This window comes from Mustelus asterias, chromosome 10, assembly GCF_964213995.1.
Source record: "Mustelus asterias chromosome 10, sMusAst1.hap1.1, whole genome shotgun sequence".
Lineage (NCBI taxonomy): Eukaryota > Metazoa > Chordata > Chondrichthyes > Carcharhiniformes > Triakidae > Mustelus > Mustelus asterias.
In genome coordinates, this window is record NC_135810.1 from 83,644,044 (window position 1) to 83,670,336 (window position 26,293).

At 41.2% G+C, this 26,293-nt stretch overlaps 1 protein-coding gene across 1 annotated transcript in view; it reads left to right on the forward strand.

The window, feature by feature from the left end:
- Nucleotides 1-26,293, forward strand: part of ddx10 (DEAD (Asp-Glu-Ala-Asp) box polypeptide 10) — a 242,134-nt gene that overhangs the window by 175,502 nt on the left and 40,339 nt on the right. The window lies entirely within an intron of this gene.

Genomic DNA, 26,293 nt, shown 5'->3' on the forward strand with positions numbered 1-26,293 from the left:
ATCCCACACCCTTTATGTTCAAGAATTACTTCTTAAGTAGAAGTAGTTCTGCATTATACTGGGGTTTCTGGTTTTGTGATCCCCCAGGTATAATAAAATCCTCTCATTTATGCTGTGGAGGAGTTTAAACTAGTACACTGACAAGATGCCGACTTTTGAAGTACAAAATGCTTCTCATGGGAGAACAAGATGAAACACTAAGCAGGAATTTGAAGAAGAGCTAACTAGAGGCATGATCAAATAATTAGCTTGTAAGAAGGCATCCGAAGATGGAGAGCTTAAGATGAAAATTCCAGAGCAAAGAATGATAGTGACTAAAGACTCCTCAGATTTGCAGTGTTATCTCTCTTTTTTTTCTCCTTGAGCTCCGTTCTTGACCTCCAGTTTCATTATTTCTAACTGGAATGCCCAATCTTTCTATTCTTGTAGTCAAAGAATCAGCACCATCTCTTTTATATCCAGGGATTCTGAATTTTTTTGAGAAATATCTAACACAATTTCAGCTAACTTTAAATTGTAAATGTTTAACCAGCCTTCAGTCTGAGTGTTCAAATCTCAGATGCCGCCAGTGTCAAGTTTTTGAGTTCTTATGATGTATATACCCTTGAGTTCATTGTCACCCACTGTTCCCATACGCAGACTATCCCGTATGATCTGGAGTCTACGTTTCCTGCCCAGTACCTAGATTGCAAGACCCCCGGGTCACTGCAGGGAATCCTTACACTTCATGCCAACAAATGGAATGAGCTTGTGCCACCACATGATTGTGAAAAGCACATCGAGCATAAACTCTGTCAGACAGCAACACAGGCTCCAAACAGCAGATGGTTTATTTAATTAAAGCAAGCAAATGAAACAGTGTTACGTGTGATTACACTTGATGATCCTTTCTGATAAATATAAAATACGTACTCTCAACATATAGGTTTTAAAACGTAAGCGCTCATACTATGAAAAATGCTGCATTTTGAAAAGACCTGGCTTTTTCTGCTACTGCATCCATAAACTCAGAACCTTGCTGCTTGCTGAAAAGCTGTCTGTCCACCAACTCTGTAATGAAGGGGCATTCTCTTCAGTCTTCAGGATCAACACAACAATGCAATCCAAGCCCTTGTGAAGTTGAAAGATATAAAATTGCAAATGCAACTGACTGTATTTCCTTTCAGTGTTAAACGTATAACCATATTTTGACAGTGGCATATGGTTCTTGCCCTGCAATGTGAAATAAGCAGTCATTTATCTCAGCACCTCAGACTTCACGTTGAGCTTTTCGATACGCCTTGGCCAATAATTATTTTCTGTATTTAACAAAGCAGCAGATAATTCACTGGGAGAAAATAGATTTAAAAAAAAATATCTTTAATAATGGATTGAAACCTGGTCTTGTGGACTGCAGCACCACTTTAGTCAGGGTAGGTTTAGAAATACAGTCAAACAGCTGCCTTTCCACAACACTGATGCATTTCTGCAAGATGTTCCTCATGAAAAATGGGGACATTGTATATGGTTAACTTCCAACACTTTTAGATTGTGTTTTTCTTCCTTTTATTTAAATGTATATAAATCTGATTTTTGGCTTTAAAAACAGACAAATCAGCCCCAGCACTTGGCTTCCTCAGGGCACCACTTTTAACTCCCCTCTCTCTTCCTTTTATTCTTTCTTTCCTTCATTTTATTTTATTCCTTTTCAGTGCAAAGACGAAGGGTCATCCAGACTCGAAACATTGGCTCTATTCTCTCTCCATAGATGCTTTTAGACCTGTTAAAACTTTCCAGCATTTTCTGTTTTTGATTAATCTTGTTAGTGTTTTGAGTACATGCTGAGAAAGGATGAGTTGTTTTGTTCTTGCGCATCTTTTCATGACACCAAAGTACTCATTTTTGTTTGTTTAGTTTATTTTAGGCTACAGTGTCCATGATTAAATTTGATACTTGCAAGGTATGGGAATTCACACTCAAATCTGTGAAGCCGAAGTCAGCGACTTTGCATCTGAGTTTTGATTCCTGTCAAATAACAAATAATTATTGTTTTAATTGGCCTAAGTTATTCATTTTGAATCTCTTGACCTATGATCACTCTCGTTGGTGGCATAGATTGAAGAAGCAAGCTAGCCTGGAATGGTGGTATGTAATGACAGACCTTTGAGAAGGAGCAGTCTGTGACAGGCTGTGGAATTTGATGGACAGCTTTGTGGTTATACATTTCTAGTATGGACTTTAGGGCTGTCAGCGACCAGGTCATTAGTCAACTTGAAGCTGGCAGAGAGACTGTTCATCAATAACTTGCTTCAAGTGTTCACTATGAAAGCAATGAAGAATCGTGGTATATGTTTAGAGGTGGCTACGGAAAAAGTATCTGTTGTTTTAATATATTGAGCCACAAAGTATAACATTATGGAGAACATACAGCCTGGTTCAAAGGGGACAGTGCACCCATATTGAATACCTAGTGTAAAATCTAAAAATGTAAAGCCATGCAAGAGTAAGGACTTTCTTTTTTCTCAATGTGCAAGATCTAAGACTAACCTGCGGCATAAAGTGTAAATGGTTCCAGGGAAAGAGAGATCTGATCAACGCTATCGTGCTGTTCAGCATCCTGGAGGGGAAATCGGCCTCACAGTGGGCATGTATTTTTGTCAAAGCTTTTCATAGGAATACTTCGATTAAATAATGGCTGGTGTGTAATAATGGACTTGGGTGTTTAGAATGTTCATATATTAAAACATCACAAGCTTCTGTGTCAGCCATTCTACCTAATCTCAGACCTAGTTTATAGTTGACAAGCGTTTAAGTGTTTTCTTGCCATTGGTACATTGGTCATATACAGAAAACATTGCAGTTTAACACATTTGTTGAGACTGCGAGCTCATCTGTCCAGAGTTTGGTGCTTAGCACAATTGTGACTAGGAAATGCAGGAAGATGCTGATAAACCTGAGAGGTTAAGGAGACTGAACCTGTATTCTCTAGAGTTTAGAGGAACAAAAGGTGGTCTAATTTGAAACAAGGCTTGACAAGATAGATGCAGAAGAAGTATGTTTCCTCTGGCTGGGAGGTCAAGAATCATGGGACTATAGTATCGGAATATGGGATAGACCATTTAGAACCGAGATAAGGAGGGATTTCTCAGAGGGTGGTAAATCCACAAATTCTCTCCCACAGCGAACTGTGAAGTCTCAGCTACTGACTATATTCAAAACTGAGATCGTAGGTTTCTATAAAGCAAACATATCAAAGGATATGGGGATAGTGCAGAAAAATGGTGTTGAAGCAGATCCGATACCTTGATCTAATTGAGTAGCAGGGCAGGCACAAAGCATTGAATGGCCTAAGCCTTGTCTTACTTCCTTTGTTACGAACCTTTGCACCTCCAATAGAAGCACCATTTAGAGTTGTGTGATCCATTAGCAGTCTCTATGTCATGGTGGGAGCTTATACAAATGTGCAGTTATATTTTAATGGGGACATTTTCTGTTCAAGAGGGCTTTGCCCAATGAACAACTAGTGGCTCTTCTTTAGATTGGGAAAGAGGTAAGAGGGGGGTTTTTTTTTGGAGTAAAGTTGACTTCAAGGTGACATGTCTGAAGATAGAAAATTGGAAGTGACTCAGCTTTCCTGGCAGACCTGCTAATCAGGTACCTGAACTGGATATATCTTCAGTCTTCCGGACAGCCCAGCTCATTGGAATCTGTCATGGAGTGCTGGAATTGTTTTCCACTTGTACAAGAGCACTTCAATCAGACAGCTGCTCCAAGGTACTTACCTCAACTGCCACCCTGTCCTCCTCCTCCTCCTCCTCCTCCTCCTCCCCCCCCCCCCCCCGCCCAATATGCTAATAACCATCCCCAAGAGTTAGGTCAAAGTCATAGTAGGAGCAGGGCAGAGGTCAGCCCTGCCTCATCTTTGATGGCATGACAGTGTCACTGGAATTTTTCCTCTGAGTACTTTACTGCTTATTGTGTTGCCTTTCAGTTAGTTTTTCAATATTCATCAGTGGTATGTAGTAATACATGGAATATTTCCAAAGTCTTGCAGGTTTGTGGCATCTCCTAAAGTGCCAGCCAGCTGAAATGAAGAGAGGTGCTGTGATACACAGGTGGCTCATCCCACTATGAGTATGCTGGAGTTGCTTTTGAAAGACATCCAAAATGACAGTTCTCAATTCAAGTTGCACAAAATTAATTTTAATGCTGGTATTGTACGTCACCATTTTTCCTTACAGTTTGGGACAGTACTTTGACCAGTAAGTATAGAAACATAGAATAAATACAGCACAAACAGGCCCTTCGGCCCACAAGTTGCGCCGGTCATGTCCCTACCTACCTAGGCTTATATATAGGCTTACCTATAACCCTCAATCCTATTAAGTCCCATGTACTCATCCAGAAGTCTCTTAAAAGACCCTGTCGAGTTTGCCTCCACCACCACTGACGGCAGCCGATTCCACTCACCCACTGCCCTCTGAGTGAAAAACTTGCCCCTGACATCTCCTCTGTACCTACTCCCCAGCACCTTAAACCTGTGTCCTCTCGTAGCAGCCATTTCAGCCCTGGGAAAAAGCCTCCGAGAATCCACCCGATCTATACCTCTCAACATCTTGTACACTTCTATCAGGTCACCTCTCCTCCTTCGTCTCTCCAAGGAGAAAAGACCGAGTTCCCTCAACCTATCCTCATAAGGCATGCCAACCGATCCAGGCAACATCCTTGTAAATCTTCTCTGCACCCTTTCAATAATTTCCACATCCCTCCTGTAATGAGGCGACCAGAACTGAGCACAGTACTCTTAAGTGGGATCTGACGAGGGTCTTATAAAGCTGCATCATTATCTCCGACTCCTAAACTCAATCCCTCGATTGGTGAAGGCCAGCACACCATACGCCTTCTTAACCACCTCCTCTACCTGCAAGGCCGATTTAAGAGTCCTGTGGACCCGGACCCCAAGGTCCTTCTGATCTTCTACACTGCTAAGAGTCTTACCCGTGATATTATACTCCTCCATCCCATTTGACCTGCCAAAATGGACCACTACACATTTATCCGGGTTGAAGTCCATCTGCCACTTCTCCGCCCAGTCTTGCATCCTATCTATGTCACGCTGCAGCTTTTGACATCCCTCCAAACTATCCACAACACCACCAACCTTTGTGTCGTCGGCAAACTTACCAACCCATCCCTCCACTTCCTTATCCAGCTCATTTATGAAAATGACAAACAGCAAGGGTCCCAGAACAGATCCCTGGGGCACTCCACTGGTGACCGACCTCCATTCAGAAAAAGACCCATCTACAACCACTCTCTGCCTTCTGCAGGCAAGTCAGTTCTGGATCCACAGGGCAGCAGCCCCTTGGATCCCATGCCCTCTCACTTTCTCGAGAAGTCTTGCATGGGGGACCTTATCGAATGCCTTGTTGAAGTCCATGTAAACCACATCTACCGCTTTTCCTTCGTCAATGTGTTTAGTCACATTTTCAAAGAACTCCACCAGGCTCGTAAGGCACAATTTGCTTTTGACAAAGCCGTGCTGACTACTTTTGAGCATACTAAACTTCTCTAAATGTTCATAAATCCTGTCCCTCAGGATCTTCTCCATCAACTTACCAAGTATGTGCATGGATTTTGTTTTCCCATTAAACTAAATGGACAGCAGATTAGACAGTAACGCTCAGTTTGAAACTTCCTTTCCTTTAAACAAAAATAACTGCCAGCAGTTACTTTCCAGTATTCCTCGTGTGCTAAATAGGGAAACTATTTGAAATGTAACTGTACCTTTGAGTCAGTGTAATTACAAAAATGGCTTTTGTCAGAACTACGCCCTTGTTCGTGCTAGAAAAGTACTCATTAAGAGTCATGATTTATACAACTGCAAATTAATACAAGCCAAGGCTGAGGAAATGCTGATTCCTTCTTTCATTGTCATTTTTTAACAGCTGTGTAATGCTCCTGAAGTGAACTTGCTTGACATAAAAATTTCACTCACATTGCTTATTTGACACACCATCAGAATGTTTTCAGGGTTAATTATCCTGACAGTATGGCCACATCATTCCAGCAGCTTTAATACTACTCCAGGTTATTCCCCCGTTGAAATGTGAATCCTTAATTAATCAACTACTTGCCTTTCATGAGTGGATTATCAAGACAAAGTGAAATCATATTTCCCTAGTACTTGATGTTTATCTTAAACTGACTATACTGATGGGACTGTGAGCTGTAATATATGTGTGGTATGCGTCACATTTAAACTGAAATAATGAGGTGCTTTCCTCAGCCAAAATGCTGATTCATTGCCTTGTAGAAAAAAGGACAAATTCCAGGGTCCTTAATGTGCGTGAGTGAGGACCTTTGCAGCTACTCAGAATCTGCAATGTCATTGAATCTTAATAGCAGCAATTTATTACTAATTACTAATTGTCCATTCTCACCATTAATCTTTCAGAATACAAGCGATGTTGAGGCAATAGAATGATAACTATTAATTTGAAGCTTGGGGAAAGATGAAAAGCCATTGTTTTTGCATAGCTGCTTTCTATAAGCGACCATAAATAAAACTACAGTGATATTGCATAAATCAATATAACCAATTGATTATAATTTGAAACTGAAGTGCAAAATGGTTAATGTGAAAACTTCCATTTAAAAGAAAAGAAATCGCACTTTGGTGCCTTTTCCCTGTGAAATGTGAGCTGTCACAACCATTAAGGTCTTACTGTCAGCAATATGTTTTGATATGATGGAGCATGTGGTGAACTGAGATGCTAGCGGTTGGAGCTGTTGCTATAGTCACAAAGCATTTTCACTGTCTTGAGATTTTGGGAAAAAAGGCAGAGCTGATTATTAACAGCTTTAGATGCAGGTTATTTTTAAAATGTGTTTGGGATATGAATATTAAGTGTCAGAATTGCAAGGTTAGGGTTTAAGCAAGAGTGTTGGAATTAAATTATAAGATGAGCTACAAATCATATTCCGTTGACTAAGAGCAATATTCACAAAGGAATAGGGGTTCATTATGGGAATAATTCTGTGGCAAACAAGGCATTCCCTTGATATGAACTTTGCTATCAAAGTATGCTCTGCATGGAGATTGCTCTGCACATTGTCCAAGAAGCAATGTCTTTAGCTTTTTCTATGGCAAAGTGTTATAGGTCGATAACTTCATGGGCTCTCCAGTATACTTTTTATGGCTGGGGACACAACATTGCAATTGTTAAACATCCTTCGATTATGATTGGTTGAAAATTGGTTTAAAAGCATATTTACCAAATTAATGGAGATCATATTTAAAGTAAAATTACAAGGATTAAAATGAAATATTTATTGGGAGAAGGAAGGAAAGTGCTTTCTAGTTGGAATGACTAGATGATGGGCCCAATCTATGCATGCCACCAACATGTTTACATTTACCTGTGCCAGCTTTTTTGTTTAGAGGAATCCAGCAAGTTTTTGTTGCTATAATTTGCACTCGTGTTGTTAGGCATGCACAATCATAAATTCCCAATAAATGCTATCTTTCAGGTTTAAGTATAACAGTCAGCAGGTACTTCAGTTTATAGTAGAATTCTTCCTCCGTTAAAATTGAAAGCAGTATTCTGTAAAAATAATGGCAGTCAAGTAATGTTCCAGCAAAGTCAATTGCCACTCTGTATCAACTTACCAATGCTTAAATTCTAAAGCGTCTGTCTTGCCCGACCTTCCTGACTCAGGCTGTGTCGGTCTTGAGCAAAGAAGCGCGTCCCCAGCCCCAGTGACAAAGTGTAAAAGAAGCGGGTGAATGAGGACATGGCATCCTTTTTACAGCACTAGCTGTGATAAAGCAGGTGAGTTTAAATGTCCCATTGAAAATAGCAGGCCAGGGAGAAGGTAGGTTTCTCAGTGAATGGGATGTGGGGGTGGGTGTTCGGGCATTGGCAGGGAGGGATCCGGCCATCACGGTTGGGGCTGCTGGACATTGGGGAGTTGGGCATCAGTGGGGAGAGGTCGGACATGGTGGGGGGTGGCGTTGAACATTGGTGGGTCATTGAACATCGGTGGGTCTGGACATCAGGCGGCAAGTCAGAAACTGGGGAGTTGGACATTAGCTGGGGGAGGGGGAGTAAGTCAAACATCAGAGGGAGGAGTCGGGCAATGGGGGGGGGGTTCAGACGAATATTGGGAGCGTGACTCAGACATCGACAGGTGGGATCAGGTTGGGGGGCTTGTGGGCTGTCGGGCCTCAAGTCGGGGGGGGGGAAGATATCATGGGCAGCGGGGTGCTTAGACGGGAATGGGTGTCCCTGTGGGGTTATCCTGAGGGGCTTGGTCTCTAGGCATTTACAATAGTTATGCTGAAGTTAGAAGTGCTTTTATTTTTTTCTAGCACTTTCAGAGTAACTATTAACTTAACACTGGTGGAACCATCCGAAGTTAGCAATTTAAATTACTTTGTCAATGGATTCCAGAGCACTGCAATTGTCCAGGGGCAGTTAGTGCTTCTGGGTAGCCCCTAAATCTGACACTGGGGAGCCAGCAAGTTAAGGCCTCATGGGATAGAATGCCATGGAAAGATATTTTCTCAGTGGCCTAAGTTTGCAGCATTATTGGAGTTTGAGTGAAAAGCTTTGATTTGAATTTCCTTCGTTTATTTGGTTTGGGAACCTAGTTATTCAATCGCAACCCAATTTTTTGCTGAATGTTGTGAAAAACTAAATGCACACAAAATGTTATTCCGTGCATTAAGTTATAGGTAAATGTTGGGTGACTTGTGGTCAAAACTATATTTTCCCAGTTGGTTTAATGCACGGTTTCAAAGGTGCTAAAATGTCTAGACTTTTTGTTCAATTTAATCATGCAATGGTCATATTTAATTAATGTGGGTAAGTTCTGTGGTCTGTTAAGTGAACTCTGCGCTACTCTTCACTAATCATTTTTTGCTAAGAGTTATCTCCAAAGTGTCAATTCCCAGAACAATGACCTCAAACAATTTATTTTCTGGATGATTTAGGACAGTTATGTGGAGCTGTTCTTGTACACTTACTGTGCGCTAGCAATATCCAGGGTTATTTTTCTTTTCTCTCACCATAGCCTCAATAGAAGCGCTTGTGGAGTTTCTCTGGGGTATCAACCAAGTTGCAGTAGGATGTTGAGCAATCCCAGTGGGAAATTCTATCCCACTGTTATTTGACTGCAAAGAATAATTTCCCTCGCACTAAATAGAACCCTCAATCAAATATGCAATCTAATAGTTAAATTTGTCTTTATATAGCACTCTGAAATCTTTCATTATATCAAAGGTGCCATATGATGTGAAGTGAAGAGAGTTTTTATCCAAGGGACTACGTGGGATGCTCTACCAGGAATATTAGTGAATTTGTGAAGGTTTTGAAAATAAGTAGTAGGCAGATACTCGAGTAATTAAAATTTAAAGAGTAGTACAAAGGAACTTGGCTAGGTGAAAAGCTGCATCACTGAGCCAATACGGACAAGATGTCCCCAGACATCTTGTAAAATTCTACAATTCTAAGTATAAATTGTTGTACATCCATCTTTGTAATTAAACAGGGGATGACAAATGAACTATTTGCAGGGTTCCCTTTATCTGGTAAATTTTCTGCCTTCGACGACTCGAGCACTATTCACTGGTAAGTGGAGACCTTACTCTGAGAAGGAAAACGATGCTTTGAATCAAGCACACACAGAATAATGCAGCAAAGTACTCAATTCAAAATCACTAGCCAAAACGTTGAGGAGTAAACTAATGTAAAATAAACATTCAGTACAATGAGTTAGATTTTAGTCTGTTGCATTCGTTCGTCCAAAATATTATCTGTATTAGCATGCTGTTATATATTCATTTAGTTGCCATTGAGTGATTTAATAAGGTAATTGTAAAATCCGAATAAAAGACCAGAATCTCTCAACTTGAACTAATTCTGTTTTCTCAACTGAAATAATTTTGAACAGACTGTGATTTGATATTCATAGAAATCATAGAATCATAGAAACCCTACAATACAGAAGGAGGCAATTTGACCCATCGAGTCTGCACCAACCACAATCCCACCCAGTCCTTATCCCGTAGCCCCATATATTTACCCTGCTAGTCCCCCAACACTAAGTGGCAATTTAGCATAGCCAATCAACCTGACCCGCACATCTTTGGACTGTGGGAGGAAACCCATGCAGACACAGAGAGAATGTGCAAACTCCACACAGACAGTGACCCAAGCCGAGAACTGAACCCAGATCCTGGTGCTGTGAGGTAGCAGTGCTAACCACTGTGCCACCATGCCCTCCCCGTATCGTATCCACAGCCAGACAGGAGTATGGATTGGAGTGGTGTTTAGTGAGACCAAATTAAATGATTTTGGTTTTGCTTGTGTTAAAACTGGAGAAGATGGGTTTTAAACTCTTGACAGTGGCCCAAGCTGGGAATTGAACCCGGGTCCCTGATGCTGTGAGGCAGCAGTGCTAACCACCGTGCCACTCTAATATTGTTGCGGATGTTTCCTGCGCTTATTCTAAGGATACCAAAAGGCTGCTTTTGGATTACTCATTGCTTGAATTCTGCTCAAACTGAAACATTTGAGAGCAGGCCTATAAACCTTGACAACCAAATGTCTCTGAAAAGCCAAATGCACATTTTGATAGTTGCAATGATCAAAAAGCTATTGCTATAGGAATTTAAAAAAAATTCATGTGTAATTTAGTTTGTTGATTAAAAATGTTCTATTTCTAAGTGATAATTAGCTGTTGCCCTTTCACCAGTTTTGGATCAGAAATTCAATTTAGCTCCAGATCACCTATGTAATCTTAGCACCTGGGCCATCCTTGTTATTTGAAGTGCTGATTTATAGATTGGAAGATACCACTGTTAAAAGCTTCTTCCTGTTAACAGTGATGGTACTTCAGTGAAATGATCTTGTTAAATGCTTCGCTGAGCACAGACTAACAGTTTTCTGCAGTATTTATCATAATAGAAGTTAATGGTGGTGATGAATAGTGATGAAAAGAGTTGTTTCAACAGAAAAATAGCAGCAATCTTTTCCTGCTGCGGTATCCGGTAAACATTCGTTCATCTTTCACTTCTTTAGTTGGAAATAAATACTTTCCATTTATAAACATTGAAATTGACTTGAATGTTGCCAAAGCACCATTGACTTTGATTACAATGTCAGTCCTGACCTTCCCAGGCCTGCATTGCCCATTGTAATTTTCAAATTAGATGCTACCTCTGATTATTGTTGATCAAATCAGACATCAGAACCATGAAGAACAAGGGAACTGTTGATCAATAGTTATGTCTTACCTGTTGGTGCCCTGGTTCAGTGCATATTGATTGGATTTTGTCCATCATTTCACACATGGCAAGTTCCCAAATTTTGACCTGATCTATATTTTAGTTGTGAAATGACTTGTGATCAATTTAAAGGGTGAAGGCAGTTACGAAAACACAAGTAATTTATATCACAACCCAATCTTTTGAAGGAAATAAGATATGGATGTACTCAAAAGATTACTTCCTTTTGCAGAATTTCTTAATTAATTCCTAATTTCAGTGAGTGAACCTATCTCAAATGGAGTTAGATTTGAGGAAATGTGAGGTCATCCACTTTAGATCGGCGAAAAACAATTCAGGATCTTAATGCCAAGAGGTTTGGAATTTTGGAGGAGCAAAGAAACTAGAACCAGAGGGCACAACCTCAGGCTAAAGGGACGATCCTTTAAAACAGAGATGAGGAGGAATTTCTTCAGCCAGAGTGTGTGAATCTGTGGAACTCTTTGCCGAAGAAGGCTGTGGAGGCCAGGTCATTGAGTGTCGTTAAAACAGAGATAGATAGGTTTTTGATTAATAAAGGCATCAGGGGTTATGGGGAAAGGCAGGAGAATGGGGATGAGAAAAACATCAGCCATGATTGAATGGCGGAGCAGACTCGATGGGCGAGTGGCCTAATTCTGCTCCTATGTCGTATAGTCTAACTTGGTTGTCCGTGCACACAAATCACTAAAATTTCATACGCATGTACAAAAAGTAATTTTAAAAACTTGTGGAATGTTGACCTTTATCTCAAGGTGAATGGAAAATCATGGGTAGAAAATTATGTTTCAGTTGTGGAGAACCGAAGGCTCAATTTGAAGTATTGCATTCAATTCTGGGCAATGGCAAAAATTTAGTAGCGTTGGAGGGGATATTACACAGATTCACCAGAATTTATTTTTAATTTATTTAGTGAATGCAAATGCCTGAAACCAAGCAAGGTGAGGTGTTTGCCAATTAGCTCAGAGAGGGAACATTCCTTGGTAATGGGCAGCATTGTTTGGGATTTTCCAGAAGTCATAAAGAGTCTGTTCTGAGGCCTGAGTGGCAGAGGTTGGCTGCACAGGGGCCCAGTCTAGTCCTGAACCTACTTAGTAAGGACCATTGTTACTGTGTTGGTTCGATGCCTGCCATTTGACAATGGGATTTGTCACAAGAGATTTATTGGTAACTTTGCATATTTCCCATTGTTTGAACCAAAGGATGTCTGCAGGTTACATATTGTTCAGGAAGGGTGTTTGGGATGCTGAGTGGAGGGTGGACAATAGGTGGTTTGAACAGGTCATCATGGAGTGGTAAGTGAGATGCAGCGCAGATGGTTTCAGCCAACTTGAGTTTTCGTCAGTTGGCACGGACGCGTGGCAGAGTGATGTTTGCACAGACAGGAAGCCTGGGAGAGGTGTTGAGCAGAGAGTTCCAGTTCTGATGTACCTTGTTGTGTTCAGTTGAGTGTCAACAAGATGCATGAGTGACAACCTTTGCCAGACAGGTGCAAGGTACTCTGCTGTGGAGTATGATACGGTAAGTTTTGAGATCCAGGGTGTTGCGACAATGGCACCCATGTGTAGATCCAGCAAGTTTGGTTAGTAAGTTGCTTCTGGTTTTGACCTTTGTTGCTGTTTCCTTCAAATGTTCCTGGAAGGACAGAAATTTTATCTAGAGTCATTCCCAGGTATATTGACTTCGGATCATGCTTTTTGTTTCTGACCATCCATGTGGATATTCTTTTTTTGCACTGAAATTAGGGGAATTTAAAGGGTGTAGATCTTGTTGACTCTGATTGTTGTCATGGAAAAACCAATGGGGAGCTATAGACACCCCAAGCTTCTGAGTAATTGAAAAAAAGCATAAGGCGTGAACATAAAGAATTGGTCCCTGTATGCGTGTCATGAGCCATGTTATGAGCTTGACTGATTATCTTAAATTGGTTGTTAGTGTAGCTATTAGCACACTCAGGATTGTTCAGCAAGTGCTGCCCAATCGTGGAATTGAATAGCAGATGTTTTGTTTTGGGATGGTTGAGTACGATCTGTACTCTGCTATTATGAACAACCAAAGCAATATGTTGTCTGATTTGATCAGCCAATCATGCGACCAATGTCCCTGGCATCACATTGGTATTGAAATTCATAAACAACATTATTCAGTTGTATGGTCAGCCAAATGTCCTTATGGACTGATTGTTAATGGAAAACAGGATGCTTTCCTTGTTTTTTCTTCCACAGTCTCAAAGTTTATGACTATCTTGTACTTTTCAGATCATCTTTTTGCGGTATCACTGTAGGTACTTCGTTGTGACACCATACATGTAAATCAGTCGGAAGGTACCTTTGGATATGCATTCAGGCCTCCAGTATATAAAGGGACATTTGATTTACAAATGCACTCAGAAAATGTAAGCACTTAAAAATTGTCGAGCAGAACACTGGAATGCAAAACAAATAGTGAGCTTCCAGATAATCTGTTTTGTGAATTTTGACCATTATTCTACCAGAAAATGAGTGTTTTAGGGTGTGATAAGTAAACTGAAGACAGTCTGTCCTGAATAGCTCAGGAATATCTCTATGTAGGATGTCTCTTAATTGGAGGTACAAGTTGAAGATTCAGCATCAGCAATAGTGGTTGTTGCTTTAAGTTGCCAAGACTGAACTGAATTAGATTCTGTGATTCAAGTGCTTATGATTTAAATCTATGTACACAGTCATGCGTGACGGGATTATACAGTATAACAACCTTGCTATAGCATTTCTCAGAATTGTGTGGTTCTGTTTACAACATATTCATTGTTCCTTTCATATCCACATCATATTTTTGCTAGATACTTATATTGGTTTCGCTGCTATTTAAAATTAATATTATAGTTAGTAAACTGTGGAATTGTTTCCTGATTAAAACAATTTAATGTGACTGAAGTGCAGCACTCCTCTTAGTGTCTACACAGCAAGATTGCAACTTGAATCCCAGAGCTCTACCTGACTGACATAAAAGAGAGCTACCAGCTAGTATAGTAACAAGTTGGTGTTATAATTCACATGAACTCTGGATCTATTAACATTTTAAACGTGTAGAACTATAATGTTACCAGGAGCATGCATAATATTCCAGTAAATGCAGTAAAAGGCATGGTGACTGGTAACTTTGTCCACCATCAAGCAGGTAATGAATGCCAGATTCAGAGCATGATAATCAAATATGGTCCAGTTTATGCCATTTGATAAACTGCTAGCACAAGTTATAATCATTGGTGTTGGCAAATGTAAAGATCCTGAATTTCCGGTTGTCATGATGGTGAAATTGTCAGCTCTCAGGATTGTTACTATGTAGAACTTACAGGAACTTGTAGTGTATGCATGTCCACAATTAAACATGGGAATCTGGATGTTGCCACCATCGATACCCTGCCTGACCACAGGATACACTGTTGCGGTCTTCACAGCTGCAATCAATGTACTCAGTGAATTAAAGTGCACTTCCAACTTTTTATGCACTATTCTTACTGTAGAAACAACAAAAATGTTAAGCCTTGTTGAATAAGGTTTAATTAAGTTTTTAACAGCTTACTGGGAAAATCCTTTCCCGCGTTGAAAAACTAATTTTACAAGTATGGTTATTCCCTCAGGAGAACATCTAAAATTCAACAACTTTTAAAATAAGGTAGTGTTATTTTTGTTAAAATTTGATACTGCATCGTATGTGTATTACCCAATTTTAAATCTGTCTTCTGTAAGATTATTTAAATGTGAATTAGAATCTTTCCTTTTTACTTCCGCGGCACGGTAGCACAGTGGTTAGCACGGTAGCACAGTGGTTAGCACTGCTGCTTCACAGCTCCAGGGACCTGGGTTCAATTCCCGGCTTGGGTCACTGTCTGTGTGGAGTTTGCACATTCTCCCCGTGTCTGCGTGGGTTTCCTCCGGGTGCTCCGGTTTCCTCCCACAGTCCAAAGATGTGCGGGTTAGGTTGATTGGCCAGGTTAAAAATTGCCCCTTGGAGTCCTGAGATGCGTAGGTTAGAGGGATTAGCGGGTAAATATGTGGGGATAGGGCCTGGGTGGGATTGTGGTCGGTGCAGACTCGATGGGCCGAATGGCCTCCTTCTGCACTGTAGGGTTTCTATGATTTCTATGATTTCCTGCTTTGCTGTCTTTGAGAGTTTTTCAATTTGATTGGCTGATTAAATCAATATAGGTAGCACCACATTTAAAGTCACTTTGGAAAAGACAAAATGATTCTCTCGGCACTGCTAAATGTTTGAGCAATTTGTTTAAAGTCAGCAGCGAGCACCACCCCTTTGTAGCTGACCACAAAATTCAGCCCATTTTCTTTAATCCTAGTTCAACCAAGCATGAAGGCAGCTGCAGTCTTCAAGATGCTATAACTCGGCTATCAATGTATGTTATATCTGTTTCAGTTGGTAATTGCTATTTTATGTACCTCCATAGATGACATGCATCTAAAATTACTGTGGCAATGAGGCTAGTCTAATTCAATTGGCCGACTTGCCAGATGTAATTTAGAATCATTGTTCAAAGCACAGCTTGGCTATGGGTAAGAAACTGGCTGAGGAGTAGGGAACAGTGGATACTGATTAGGGATAATCTTAGTTGGGGTGTGGGGGGCAGTATTGAGTCAGTGCCCCAAGGCTATGTTGTTGGGTTCATTACTTTTACTAATTTATGTAAAATGATTTGTCTCCCAGTCAAGTATGTTTGCAGATGATAGCAAACTAGATGTGCACTGGACTTAAAGTTGGAAGTCCTGAAACTATATTAGTCAAAAAGGTGAATGGGACAAACAACGGCAAATGGAATTTAATGCAGATACTTGTAAAGTGTTGGATTCAGGAAGGTAAATAAATACCATAGAAAATTAATGGTGTTAAGATAGTTTAAGATGAGTTTTAAAGAGATTTTTGGCTCTTGATTCCCATCACCTTCATTGACTTTTCTTCCTGCATCTGCACAGCTATCTCTGGTGTCCCTCAAGGAACTATCCTTGCCCCCTCCCACCTATTTCTCATCTATATTCTGATCCTCAGCAAGATTCAAAAACACAACCTCAATGTACATTGATGCCACCCAATTCTACCTCACTTGAATCCTCCGCTGAATCTGAATTGTCAGACTGCTTCTCTGATATCCAATACTGGGTGCGCAGATAGTTCTGCCAATTAAATATTGGTAAGTCTTAATTCCCCACCACAAACTATTCCATCGCAATCAATTCCGTCCCTCTCTTTGGTACGCGTTTGAGGCTGAACCACACTGTTGCAACTCTGGAGACGCATTGGATGACAAGATCAATGTCCAACCACATAAGATGGTCTATCTCAATTTCCTTAGCATCGTGCCACTCTGTACACTTGCAATTACAGTAAAACATGCTGGTAACACAGGTCATGAAACTTTCAAGGCAGACCTGTTAGGATGCAATACATAAAAAGAACTAGAATCTTATACCTTGAACTGTTAATGTGCAGTAAAATAGTTAAGTAAATTCAGATTTATACAAGACAGCTGTGGGACTTGGACCTAATGTTTTGACAGGATTTGTTCCTTGGCCAAATTGAATTGTAGTCTTTCTGAGTTTAAGGAGAGCAGAATTAGGATTCAGAAACGTACAGATAATTGAAAAGTCACATGCTGCAATCCATGATTCAGTGGTATTGGGTTATACATGACTTTAAAAGTTGACTAGTGGCGTTGTAAAATAGTCAAGACAATAAAATTTTATTTTAAGGCAAAGAATGTTCTGAAATTGAAATCCTAGTAGCACAATTTGAAATCATCTTTGTTCAAATTCTAAGTGCTTTTAGTGAGAATGCATTTTACCTCGGATATAAATGGGTCTCCTGGAAAATGTATTAAATGTAGCTAATGAGATGTGACCTAAATTAAACATATAAAATTCAATTTATTGAATGAGCCATATACAGTTCCTGCAAATTCTTGTGGTTTCCCAGTGTAAACCTAAAAGGTCACATTGCATGCCTATTATAATGAATGGACTGGTTAGATTAATTGACTGAGGCATCTCAACATTGCTGCCAACAAAATGACATTTTATGTAAGGCACAGAGCATAAATTCACATCTAGTAATCAAGGGTATTCTGTACAGCTATAGATTTAAAAAAAAAATTCTGCCACAGTAACCTGCAGGGCAAGAAAGCCTGACGATAGATCTGCTTGACTAGCTTGAGCCAGTCAGTACTATTTACTAAATCATGCTATTTGCTAGTTGTAATGTGAATTCAGGGTTTCATATCATTAACAAAAGCGAGTTCAAATGCAGGCCAAAATGAAGAATGTGTGGTAACTAAAGGAAAGATAAGGAGAATTACCTTTAGGTAGCCTCTTTCACAACCTCAGGGACCAGTTTTCTCACAGTTAGCTCCCAGAAACAGTAATGTGATGATTACCAGATGATCTATTTTTAGTGTTTGATGGATAGAAACATAGAAAAACTACAGCACAAACAGGCCCTTCGGCCCACAAGTTGTGCCGAACACATCCCTACCTTCTAGACCTACCTATAACTCTCTATCCTATTAAGCTCCATGTACTCATCCAGGAGTCTCTTAAAAGACCCTATTGAGTTCGCCTCCACCACCACTGACGGCAGCCGATTCCACTCGCCCAGCACCCTCTGTGTGAAGAACTTACCCCTAACATCTCCCCTGTACCTATCCCCCAGCACCTTAAACCTGTGTCCTCTTGTAGCAGACATTTCCGCCCTGGGAAAAAGCCTCTGAGAGTCCACCCGATCTATGCCTCTCAACATCTTATACACCTCTATTAGGTCTCCTCTCATCCTTCGTCTCTCCAAGGAGAAAAGACCGAGCTCCCTCAGCCTATCCTCATAAGGCATGCCACTCAATCCAGGCAACATCCTTGTAAATCTCCTCTGCACCCTTTCAATCTTTTCCACGTCCTTCCTATAGTGAGGCGACCAGAACTGAGCACAGTGGGGTCTGACGAGGGTCTTATATAGCTGCATCATTATCCCCAGACTCCTAAACTCAATCCCTCGATTGATAAAGGCCAGCACACCATACGCCTTCTTAACCACCTCCTCCACCTGCAGGGCCGATTTTAGAGTCCTATGGACCCGGACCCCAAGGTCCTTCTGATCCTCTACAGTACTAAGAGTCTTTCCCTTTATATTGTACTCCTTCATCCCATTTGACCTACCAAAATGGACCACTACGCATTTATCTGGGTTGAAGTCCATCTGCCACTTGTCCGCCCAGTCTTGCATCCTATCTATGTCCCTCTGTAACTTCTGACATCCCTCCAGACTATCCACAACCCCACCAACCTTCGTGTCGTCGGCAAACTTACCAACCCATCCCTCCGCTTCCTCATCCAGGTCATTTATGAAAATGACAAACAGCAAGGGTCCCAGAACAGATCCCTGGGGCACTCCACTGGTGACCGACCTCCATTTAGAAAAAGACCCATCTATACCCACTCTCTGCCTCCTTTGGGCAAGCCAGTTCTGGATCCACCGGGCAGCAGCCCCTTGGATCCCATGCCCTCTCACTTTTTCTAGAAGCCTTGCATGGGGGACCTTATCAAACGCCTTGCTAAAATCCATATAAACCACATCTACCGCCTTCCCTTCGTCGATGTGTTTAGTCACATTTTCAAAGAACTCCACCAGGCTCGTAAGGCACGATCTGCCCTTGACAAAGCCATACTGAGTATTCTTGAGCATACTAAGCCTCTCTAGATGTCCCTCAGGATCTTCTCCATCAGTTTACCAACCACTGAGGTTAGACTCACCAGTCGGTAATTTCCTGGGCTGTCCCTATTCCCCTTCTTGAAAATAGGAACCACATCCGCAATCCTCCAGTCCTCCGGCACCTCTCCCGTCTCCATCGATGACGCAAAGATCATCGCCAGAGGCTCTGCAATCTCTTCCCTCACCTCCCACAGTAATCTGGGGTACATCCCATCCGGACCAGGATAAATGTTGACCAAGATACCGGGAATCGCTCCCCTGCTCTTTTATCAAAATAGTGTCTTGGGATTTTTAAGCCCACCTGAGATGATAGACAGGGCCTCAGTATAATGAAGCATCTGAAAAATGACACAGTGCAATGCCCCCTTAGTACTGAAGAATGTCTCCATTACGGAGAACAGTTTCCCTCTTATCAAAATTTGGTTTGTGAACATGCAGTCTAGGCTGCATACTTGGGAGGATTGCAGTGATCCATGATTGACGCCTTTCCCAAATAGCGTATTCAGCCTCTGACAAGTCGGGTGCAAAACGACTCAAGCATGGTTTCACAGAGTTTCACCAAACACTGTAAGCTGCCTTTGTTAGTGAGAATACTCGTGTACATGTTCGGCATAATTAACAGCATTCCCAAATTTAAATGACCCAATCAGTAGCCACAGAGACACAAATATTTGAGAGACTCCTGGCTTTCAGAAAGGTGAATTCCTGCAGCCTAATGAGCATCTTAAATTGAATCGGAATTTCCTGTGTTGTGGCATGAAATAGCATAATGACATAAACACTCGAATGGAAAGAAACAACTCAATGTCAAAATTGACCATTGCCAATTATTATGGGATATTCTGCACATGGCAGTGTGGTGGCACAGTGGTTAGCACTGCTGCCTCACAGCTCCAGCGACCTGGGTTCAATTCCGGTCTTGGTTGACAGTGTGGAGTTTACACATTCTCCTTGTGTCTGCATGGGTTTCCTCTGGGTACTCCGGTTTCCTCTAACAGTCCCAATTTAGATTAGATGGATTAGCTGTGGTAAATGAGGTTATGGGGATAAAGTGGAGAGGTGGGTCTGGTGGGATGCTCTTTCAGAGCGTCGGAGCAAACTCAGTGGGTCGAACAGCCTCTTTCTGCGCTGTAGGGATTCTATATAGTTCTATGTAGTTTCTGTTGACATCTGATCTTGATCAAAGAATTTTGAAGGTATTGTTATGAGCTTATTTAACTTCTGGAATTGAATTGATTACGCCTAATAACCTGTGTAATGGTAATTAGCTAGCGTTTGGTGATTCTTCACCTTTCCCCATGGAATGGGTATATGTGAATATGAGTTGTTTTAAATGGCCTTATTTTGTTTTAAATTTTCCAGAACAGCAGGACTGGGAGGTGTGTGTTTTTCTAAAAGGGGTTTCTGAACTACCATCCCGATGAAAGGTAGTTTGGTTTTCCAGTGACATCATCATGGCTGCAACAGCCCTCTTGGTTTGAAGGAGGCTTTCGTTGTCAATGTCCTTGATTTGCCTCTTCCCATAGAATCTGGGCCAATAATTCTCGAGGCATAATTTTGCGGTCAACAAGATCAAACCAAATCTTGGTGCTTCTTGTAAAAGCCTGATCTAGACCATATTCTCTTCATAAATTCTGTATCCCTTGAGGGGCGCATTAGGCCAACAGAGAAAAACATTTGATTCTTGTGAGTCTGCTTTGTAGTGCTCAGAAGCTTTCACTTGTCAACAGGCAGCTTAGCTCAGAAAATGCTCCCTATTTATCTCCTTGGGCTGCAGTCTCTATCACAAAGACTTGATGCAAGCCAAGTTTAAAATGTTGGCTTACCTTTTCTCGAGCATAAAAGTAAGCAATGCAGACCAATAAGCAGCAGTTTCATTTTGAAGTTTTGTTTTTAGATTAATGATCACTGGATGTTGCAATTCAAGCTTCCTCCAACATCTCTTTTCTCATGTAAATTATTTGACGACAGTTTTCATTAGATGGTGTCTACTATGAATTGAAGCCTGCATCTCTCATTCTTTGCTGTACTGAGTTATCATAGCCTTTGTTCAGTATTTTACCCCTGTTAAATTATTCACTGGAGAACATGAGGGATGTACACTGCATTTGGAGCAGAAAATATTCATAACACGAGTCCACTTTGTACACTTTGCATTGTTGAGATTTGTGTTCAAATAAAAACAATTCACAAAAAATACGTAGCGCGATACTATCCAATCGAATCATTAATTCACACTGCATTTAACTACTGACTTTCTAAAAGAGTCTCTGGTGTGCCTGACGTTTTGGGAAATTCTTGGCAATGCACTATCCTTGTTGGTAAAGACCTAACTGTTGATCGCAGAGTTCTATAGCTCCAACCTTTACAATATGATTAACATAATCTGAAAAGTATTCGAATATCTGTATTCCAAACATATCTTTCCTCTTTGATGTTCTAGCAATTTTGTAACATCATACAGCCCACAAGGAAGGACATTCATCCCGTTTTGTCAGTGCTGGCTCTTTGAAGGAGTTTTCCAATTAAGCCCATTCACCTGGTTTTCCCTCATAGCTGTGCAATCTCCTCAAGGATATATCCACTTCCCATTTGAAAGCTACTATTATATTCGTTTCCACCATTTTTTTGAGGTAGTGCATTCCAGATCACCATAATGCATTGAATTTCTTTGAAGAACATTGTGAAAGAAGACTTCTCACCTTATCAAGTAATGAGATAAGGAAATTAGCACTGAAAGGCACAGCAACAATGTTCCTCAACACTGAAATTGGATTTAAATTACTCCTTTCCTATCAAAGATAGCTTTTAACTTGACTAATTTTGATTTGATTTGATTTATTATTGCAACATGTATTAACATACAGTGAAAAATATTGCTTCTTGCGCGCTACACAGACAAAACATACCGTTCACAGAGAAGGAAATGAGAGAGTGCAGAATGTAGTGTTAAAGTCATAGCTAGGGTGTCGAGAAAGATCAACTTAATGCAAGGTAAGTCCATTCAAAAGTCTGATGGCAGCAGCAGGGAAGAAGCTGTTCTTGAGTCGGTTGGTACGTGACCTCAGACTTTTGTATCTTTTTCCTGACGGAAGAAGGCGGAAGAGAGAATGTCCGGGGTGCGTGGGGTCCTTAATTATGCTGGCTGCTTTGCTGAGGCAGTGGGAAGTGTAGACAGAGTCAATTGATGGGAGGCTGGTTTGCGTGATGAATTGGGCTACATTCACGACCTTTTGTAGTTCCTTGCGGTCTTGGGCAGAGCAGGAACCATACCACGCAGTGATACAACCAGAAAGAATGTTTTCTATGGTGCATCTGTAAAGGTTGGTGAGAATCATAGCTGACATGCCAAATTTCCTTAGTCTTCTGAGAAAGTAGAGGCGTTGGTGGGCTTTCTTAACTATGGTGTTGGCATGGGGGGACCAGGACAGGTTGTTGGTGATCTGGACACCTAAAAACTTGAAGCTCTTGACCCTTTCTACTTCATGCCCGTTGATGTAGACAGGGGCATATTCTCCTCTATGCTTTCTGAAGTCGATGACAATCTCCTTCGTTTTGTTGACATTGAAGGAGAGATTATATTTGCTGCACCAGTTCACCAGATTCTCTATCTCATTCCTGTACTCTCTCATCATTGTTTGAGATCCGACCCACTCCAGTGGTGTCGTCAGCAAACTTGAAAATCGAGTTGGAGGGCAATTTGGCCGCACAGTCATAGGTGTATAAGGAGTATAGTAGGGAGCTGAGAACACAGCCTTGTGGGCACCAGTGTTGAGGATGATCATGAAGGAGGTGTTGTTGTCTATCCTTACGATTGTGGTCTGTGAGTTAGGAAGTTCAGGATCCAGTCGCAGAGGGAGGAGCCGAGGCCCAGGTCACGGAGTTTGGAGATGAGTTTCGTGGGAATAATAGTATTGAAGGCTGAGCTGTAGTCAATAAATAGGAGTCTGACATAGGTGTCCTTGTTATCTAGATGTTCCAGGGTTGAGTGCAGGGCCAGGGAGATGGTGTCTGCTGTGGACCTGTTGTGGAGGTAGGCAAACTGTAGTGGATCCAAGTAGTCTGGGAGGCTGGAATTGATTCGTGCCATGACTAGCCTTTCGAAGCACTTCATAATGATGGATGTCAGATCGACCAGCCAATAGTCATTAAGGCACGCTGCTTGGTTTTTCTTGGATACCGAGATGATGGTCGTCTACTTGAAGCAGATAGGGGTTTCAGATTGTTGTAAAGAGAGGTTGAAGATGTCTGTGAATACCCCTGCCAGCTGAACCGCGCAGGATCTGAGTGCTCGTCCGGGTACCCCATTCGGGCCAGTCGCTTTCCCTGGGTTGACCTTCGAAAAGGCTGTTCTGGCATCTGTAATGGTGACCCAGATACAGGTTCTTCCAGGGTGGAGGGCATGCTCTCGCTGACCTCTTGCTCAAAACGGACATAGAATGCATTGAGCTCATCAGGGAGGGGTGCGTTGGAACTGGTGATTTTACATGCCTTCATCTTGTAGCCTGTTATGTCTTGCAGACCTTGCCATAGTTGGCAGGGGTTGGTGTGGCTAGCCTGGGACTCTAGCTTGGTCCAGTACTGTCTTTTGGCATCTTTGATGGATGATCTTAGATCATATCTGGCTTCTGACTTGACCACATCTGTAGACTATAATACAGGCCAACCATCTCCAAGCAACCATTTAATTTCCAGGACAGTCCCTCATTTCAGAACTTGGCCACAGGTCTTTTAAAATACAAATGAAATACATAAATGTGTCCAACAGGCCAAGAGTTCTATTTTTGTCACAGTTGAAATCATCCCGTCAGCAATGTGTTATTTTAAAATAAAGGTTTGAGCTTGCAGACTATGATGATTCATTATATAGAGTTTTGAACTCGAAATCCCATCTAATTCGACATTTTAATTCAGTCTTTTCAAGACATTGTGTTGTTATCTTGTCAGGGTTATTTTTACTTGATTGAATTTGCTACTGAAATATGTGCCTGTCTACAAATCCGAGAGCACCATTTTTAACTTGATCTCACTGAAGTGTAGGAAGATTCAGGGGGGATACATTTTTTATGGCTCCAAATTGGGTAGCTCTCTCCCACCAACAAGCATGTGAAATAAGGCGTGATGACGTTGGGTCAGCAATATGAGGTCATCACACCAGTCTCCAATATTATAGAAGGGGGAGGGGCATTCCCAGGGGCGTGGGAGGCATACCATGGAGGCTCAGTGTGGATCTGTATAATAGTTACCCAGAAGTTGGAAGTGGTTTCAATTCTTCAAACCTTTTCTAGATAATTATTGATGCAACAGAGTCGGAGACTGCAATTTAAGTTGCCTTTTCGGAGGGTTCCCAGTGTAGGGAAATTGTCCCTCGGAAGTTTGCACTTTCCGGGCAATTGCCGTGCAAACCTTACCTGGGAACTTCCTGCACATCTTCGGGCTACCCCGCAGTTACACTGCCCTGCAGCTCTGAAGTTACAGCACATTGACTCTGTTTCTCTCCACAGATGCTGCCTGACCTGCTGAGTATTTCCAGCATTTTGTGTTTTTATTTAACATTAACCTACATTCTGCTAAAGCATTGAAAGTGTCATTAGAAGTTCAGTGCTTTAAAAAGTCTTGTTGCTATGGACAATCCAGAACAAGAGGTCATCAATAGAGATAGAGAGTGAGAGGAGGTAGGTTCAAAATTGAAATGCGGAGAAACTACTACTCCGATGGTTGTGAATCTGTGGAACTCACCGCCCTAGACTACAGTGGAGGCAGAATCAATGAACAGATTCAAGAAAGAAATAGATATATTTCTGATAAAGGGCTATGGGAGCAGCAGAAAAGGAGTTGAAACCAGGGTGAGATCATGATCATATTAAAAGACAGGGTGGAGCGGGCTCAATGGGCTGAATTGTCGATTCCTGCTCCTAATTTCTATGTTCCATGTTCAAAGTTCATTGATTTCACAATGTTATAATGTAGATGTCAGTTAGCTCAGTTGGCTGGACTTGGGATGCAGAGCGTCGCTCTGCATCATGGGTTCAATTCCCGTACTGGCTGAGGTTATTCATGAAGGCCTGCCCACTCAACCTTGTCCCTCGCCTGAGGTGTGGTGATCCTCAGGTTACTCCCCAATGAAGGGGAGAGCAGCCTATGGTCATCTGGGACTATGGCAACTTTACCATTTATGTAGAAGTTGCAGTACAGAAACACACTATTTGGCCCATTTGGTTTATGCTGCTGATTGTACGTCAAAAAGCCTTCTTTCACCTTATTGACTTCCCTCTATCAACACAACATTTTATTCCTTTTTCTTCAAATTAGGTATAGCTTTCCCTTAAATGTATCTATTGGTATTACAGGTGAATGCACTAAGCCCAAGCCTGCCAGGAGCAAAAATCAAAGGGTGATAAAATGCTGGACTCAGATATAAAATATGAGAACATATTCTAGGAACTGGTTTAAGCAGAGATTAGGAATTTATCAGCTACCTGTTCTCAACCAGAGAATAGTATATGGTGTGATGGCTCTCGAGATGCGAAAGAAAATACATTTTAAAATAGAACAAAAATGTAATTTTTGCGCCCAAAAGCCAAAGGAAAGGTGATTTTTTTTAAAAAGTTGCAACAAGGGTACAATTTGGACATTGATTGCTAAGGATTACTTTACTATCCAATTTTCTATTATAGGAAAAGAAACATTTTCAACAAATTATCTGACAGGACCATTCTGTTACCCCAGAGGATATTTTAGATTTTCTAAATCAAAATCCGGTAAAAGCAGTTAAATTCATTCTTTTCATACTTGACTAATCCTTTACATCAAGTATCCCTTGGCACTTAAAGAAAATCAGCAAAGTCATGCAGCCTATGGAGCAGATAACTTAGTTTCTCAGCTGCTGATGTCACACTACATTACCTGTAGGATTATAGTGTCTGTAGATCTCAACAGTGACAAATGAGCTGAGCTGGGAGCTCTTCTGCCAGAAGACTTGATTTAAGTTTCTTGTTGCAAGTACAGGGGTCTGGAGAAAATGTTTTCACGCAGGCAGATAGTTCGTTAAATTCTACCATATAATTCTGTCATGGCAATATGATTGTATATTAAAACCTAAATTGTTTCACAGTGTGTGAAACAATTTAGGTTTTAAAACTCTGCTGAGACCAATTAGTCAAGAGTATGACCTGCATTTTGGGGTAGTAATAAGACCATAAAACATTGGAGCAGAATTAAGCCACTCGGCCCATCAAGTTTGTTCCGCCATTCAATTAT